Source organism: Amborella trichopoda, chromosome 13 (assembly GCF_054954075.1).
Source record: "Amborella trichopoda isolate Santa Cruz 75 chromosome 13, AtrichopodaSantaCruz75HAP2 v2.0, whole genome shotgun sequence".
In the NCBI taxonomy this organism is placed as follows: domain Eukaryota; kingdom Viridiplantae; phylum Streptophyta; class Magnoliopsida; order Amborellales; family Amborellaceae; genus Amborella; species Amborella trichopoda.
In genome coordinates this window covers 29239284-29245283 of record NC_142348.1, presented here as the reverse complement: position 1 = coordinate 29245283, position 6000 = coordinate 29239284, and positions in this window count along the sequence as shown.

Below are 6000 nucleotides of genomic sequence, written 5' to 3'. Positions count from 1 at the left end.
ATCATGTTCTTCAATATGGGGGCTATCCCTTACTCATTTGATGTTATACTTGAAAGAATACCGCGATATGAGCGAGCCAAGGAAGATAAAGTCGCAGTCGAAAAACCATTTCAAGAAGGAGAAGTGAACATGATCAAGAAAAGCAACCCGTTTGCAAATCATTCACAAGAAAAGACTAAAATTTATTCTACCACATAGAGAATGCAAACTTCCACACCAAGGGAATTCACTCCCATAGGTACAGCTCATCGAGGAGAATCACAAGTTGTGCTCAAACCTGAAGAACATGCACAAAGGCCTTCGAGCACAAGAAGAAATCAACTGGAAAGTCAGTAGATGAAGAACAAAACGAACATAACCTCACCCAGGAGTTAATGAACAAGGATACTTAAGATCAAAGCAGTGAGGATGACCTTAGCTCTAAGCCCATAACCAAAGAAAGGGTAAAAGAAAAGGATGTTGCATATGAAATTTCACTCCAAGATACACTCCCAAAAGTGGCAAAAGAAATCCTCATCATCAAGAGTCACACTAGGGCATATGAATCCTTCAACTCGTACTTCCAAGTTAATATAATAAATGATTCATACATGTATGGTAACAAATCAAACTTGCAAGAGCAATATGAACTTGAGCATAAGCTCAACCAAGGTTTTGAAGCTATGGATTCCCAAGCTCATGACGGTAAGAAAGACCTTAAGTCTTGCACAACAACTCGTGAGGGGGCAAATGAGCAAGTGCTAAAAGGAAGCTCTTCACCTCAAAACCATGACGACCCACCTAAGTGGGATCAATATGATGAGGACGACATGTGAGAAATTGATGTAATCCAGATCAACGGGAAGGGATCATCTTCCAAACAAGCGGTCAACACCTCAAAATCTCCTATTATACTTCCAAACAAGGGGCCAACACCTCAAATATCAAAAGAAGTCGAACTTTTGGAAATTCTAAGGGGCCCATCTGGGCCACCTTCACCAGACTTCTTCGCCAACTCACCTCTATGGGATGAGGAGCTAAACTTAGAAGATTTAACTGAGTCACCTATCGAGGTGAACCCAGTTATCGATGATGGAGAAGTAAAGAACCTAAATTTGACTCTTCTCAAAGATTTGGCATCTTCACTAGAGTTGATAAAACTCGAACCTCTGGAAATTCTAAAGGGCCCACCTGGGCCACCTTCACAAGGTTTCTTGAATGATCCACCAATCTGGGATCAAGAATTAGATATTGAAAATCTGACCATATTACCTCCTCAAGAGGCAGGCTCTCTAAAAGTCATTAACGACATGAGCATAACTCCGATAACTGGAGCACCACCATATCAAGAGAATTCATCTTGTGAAGAACAAGTTCCCAACAGAAGAAAAAACTCTGCAGGTGCAACCCCATCAAAATATTCAATAGGGGCAAACTCCTCTCATGAAGATGATACAATACGGGCAACTAATGAGATTGAACCCCTATTTGTTGATTCCCAACACGTTATAAGGCCATTTAATTTAATAGAGGAAACTAATGAAATTGAACCCTTCTTCTTTGACTCCCAACATGCTGTAAGGCCATCTAATACCAACTCAACCGCTCCTCTTATGCGAGAGTCTCACATAAACTCAAGCACTAAGAAGGAACCTACTACGAAATTATCCTCCGAAAAACAACACAAAATTTGCAATGAAAAAAATAATTAAAAAGGAGTTGGGTGATCACTCACCCCCTGCAAATAATCAAATGAAGCATTTATGTTTCACACTTCAAAAGGCATTAAACACCTAATGTGTAACATAAAGTACTACATTAACGAGAAAACCCTGATGAGCCTATCCGTCCATACAGAAGACTAAGAGATTAGGAAACTGAGAGTGATTTCTAGTCCGAAAATCACGGTTCAAGTGGAGCAGTTTAAAGGAAACGTTCAACGGAGATTCAACAACCATTGTTAAAGAGATTTTGGATGCCAACCTGGGTCAAGGGAAATAAGATGAAAATCGATATTAGAACCTCCCTGCCACTTGGAAGAGGGAAAGATGATCGAATTCTTACATGATCTTAAGGAGAATTCCAAAAAAAGAAAGAGGGGCACCTTGGACTCTTCTTCCTCCCCCTCTTCCTTTGTCATTGTTTTCTTCTTCAAAATAAAAATTCCGTTGGACTAAAAATCCGAAAGGAACCCCAAGCATTAGAAAAAAGACTACTAGGCGGAACACCTGAAAGGGACCCCATGGCGATGAAAAAGAAGAAGTTCTCTCCTTCATTCTATTCTCCAAAGTCCTCTCTCTCTAAATATCTTCTCTTCCTTCTTCCTGAATCAAAATGGTGTCAAGAGAATAATCAATGAGCATTAGCCTAATGGAACATTGTTAAGGTCCTTGATCATCTAGAGCTTCGAAAGGTGAATGGTGGAGGAACGAAATCGGAAATCCAAAGAGATTCTAAACACCCAAGGGCAGTATCCTATATTTTCAAAACTATGATTTGCTCAAAAGCTCCAAAGAACTCTCCTTTGAATTGAAATACAAGAGCTGAGTTTGAAAGATAAAAAAATACTTGATGATTCCTCGTCCCGAAGATTCAAGCAAGTACCCGATACACTTACATAGGTCCACTAAAGGGTGGTGGTCACAAGTGGTTAAACTGTAAGACCTACATTAAAAGAAAACTACCCCCCAACAGGCGCAGCAAAAATAATAATAGTAATAATAATGAAAAATACTAAAAACTCCACAGTCGTATGAGTATAACTGCCGACTACACCGTCTATCACTGCATGACGTTAAACTACATGGAGGGCTATATGGTTGCAGGAGTTAAAACTGCTAACCAAAATTTGTTTTTCAAAATCTTTATCTTTTCAAATTTTTCATTAAATGTCTTGTGTTTTCAAAAACTTTAATTTCTTTGTTAAAATCGTAACATGTCATTGCTCTAGGTTCTATTTCGAATCTCTCCCTCTTTTCTATAGGTTCTTTGCCACTCACCTGTCCCTCGAAGGATAGGGAGTGCCAAAGAGGGGCAACTGTAGACACCTCATTTTAAAATTGGCAAATTCCATGGTTTTCCTAAACCCATAGGACCACGCTATTTCAGTAGATCCTTAAACCATAGACCACCACAATCCATGGTCCCATCCTATGATCCACACCTATCAAATTCCCAACTTTTAATAGTTATCCATTCTACACTTAGCAAATCCCCAGCTTTTAGTAGTTATATATTCCAAACCTAGCAAATCCCCATGTTTGAGTAGTTATCTATTCTACATCCTTATTAGGTCTCTAAGAAAAATAAAATTAACATCCTTATTTTTTGGAACGAGGTGTCACGTGGGACACTAGAGACACCTCTTAAAAAGGTGGGACGTGTAGGTTAAAAAGAGGAGAGATGGGACGTAGGAGGCTAGAAGTTAAAGAGAGAGAGCCCAGAGAAAGAAATCCTAACCTAAGAAACCCTAGTTCTAAGCTATCTTAAGATAAGAAAAACCATTCAAGCAACCTAAGGCCTGGTCAACACTTGGAGAAAGAGAGACAAAGAGGACACCGGTTCTGATACAGGCGAGCGCTTGAAGACTCGGGAGTCCCGGGCCATCTGGTTTGACTTGGTATCATTTCTTACTCTTTTATTATTTATTTTCTGCTTTTATATCATTTTAATTAGATTAGATTAGGTTTTATTGTTTCTTATTTCGTGTTTCATATTCAGATTAATGCTAGTGCTGCCACTGATCTGAGAACATATCCGCTCGTTTCTGGGCGGATCTGGCCTCATATCAGAATTCGATTTTCCCTACATTCTCTACCATCTTTTTAAAATCAGTTTGTGGTGTTCAGATCTGAGGGACCTTCCTCTGAAGATCTCTCTAATTTTGTACTATAAACAATTATATTTTTATTCCTTCTCTAGATTTACATGAATTTTATTTCTTAATAAAAAATACAATGTGTTTGAGACGTTTAAACGTTTGAAATTGTTTGTTGAAAACCACTTCCACAAGCAAATTTTATACCTCCATAGTAAACGGAGTTACGAAAAAGAAGCATAAATGTATAAATAAAGTTGGATTGTCTGTTATATTTTCTAATAGAGTTCCACTTCCTGATCATCCACATAATGACGCAAGTGTTATAATTATCCTTATGTTTGTTGATGATATTATAATTATAGATAATTCATATGTGTTGATTGCTAATGGGAAGAGATTTCTTACTAATAAATTATTTTGGAGGACTAAGATATTTTCTTCATATGGATGTAGAACGAAATGTTAACAAAATTAAATTGTCTCGACAAACCTTCAATTTGTCAAAAAATTAACGTGGGGAATTGTAGGCATTCTGGAACCCCTTTTGCCAAAATAAATGACTAAGTATGAAGGAACGGAAACTATTAAGTGCATAGTTATCAAGAACGTACCAAGCAAGTACTCCAACAGGTTGACCATTGACCAGTGCCTTATCGGTATGGTTCACAGTAAAAACTAGATTTGGTCGAAAATGGGTTAAAACCAATTTTGATCAGTTTTGGCCTATTAGACTAGCAAATTTTAACTGCCTCAACCATCTAATGAAATCTGGAAAATATTTTAAAAGTATTTCATATTTTTCGAATATGATATTTATTTTTCTTTCATTTTTTCAAAACATCCGGTCCAACTGGTTTCACTAATAGTTTGACCAATTTTGATTGGACCAAACCCCTCACTAATTTAGTGGCTGCTCTTAAGAGAACTAGAAACATACAAAGAGTATTGTAAGGTCTTTCAGTATCTCATACTAACATAACCATATATATCATATGTAGTAAATCATGTTGGGAATCCCATCCTGTGGGGGAGGTACACCAATGGAATTATTTATTTGTTAAATGGACAATTTGGAAAAATAGAAGAGGGTGACTTGTTAACCAAGTCCTCATCCCACACAAATAGGATATCATGTATGGTTTTGGTATGGGAAGATATTTCTCTTATCTCTTTTGTAAAAGAGAGATTGTGATGGACCTCCTTTTAGGAGGTTATGGATAAACTTCCATATATGATTGTTATCCCTTGGCCCATACATAAAAGGGAATATGTGAGGGGTGATTAACAATATTGGTTGGTTTGACCAAAGCCATATCTCTTGAGCCATTCTTTTAGCAGAATCTTCTTGGTGTATCAGAGATACATGAAACCTTTTTTTGTAGAAAAGAAGAAGAAGAGAGAGAAAGTAAAGAGGGTGTTTTCCTTTTATGAATAGAGAAGAGGAAGAGAGAGTTATCACTCTTCTTAGAGAGAAGAAGAAGATGAAAGATAGTCAGTGAATCATTTTCTTAAATTTTTTTATTGTGAGAGAAAGGAGGTAGAAGAGAGGGAAATAAGAGAACGAGAGAATATTTTTTTTTAGAGAGAGAAAGACTCTAGAAAGAAAATAAATCTTTGAGATCAGACAGGAAAATCTTAGAGAGAAGTCTTTAGATGAAATCATGATCCCAAGAAATGTTGTTTCTTGGAAGACTATTGTAACTTGTGAGTGTAATAGTGGATTCTTTTTTATCTCCTATAAACGTAGCCTAAAAAAGTAAATCACATAAATCTGATGCCAATAATATTTATTTTTTTATATGCTTTATTGCATGTTTTCTCACTCATACATACACACATTGACTTTGATATATTTTGTGTCTCTATATTTCTTGGTTCCGCTGCATGCATCCGCAATCGTGCGAGAGGACTCTAAGTTGGTGAGCCCAATAAATCAAGTATGTCCATTTATGCATACCCCCCTTCATCTCATATGGAAGCCTTACATGGTAAATTCAGATACATGAAAGGAATAGTGAGCCATTGCACAGTCTATCATAAAATGATGTGAAGAATATGTAAAATGAATCAATAATGGAATATTCATAGTCTACCATAAAAATGATGTGAGGAATTTGTAAAATGAATCAATAATGGAATATTCATATGCTGGTTGCACTGGTGACATATTAAAGAAGGCCAGTATTTGAATTTTGTGTTTA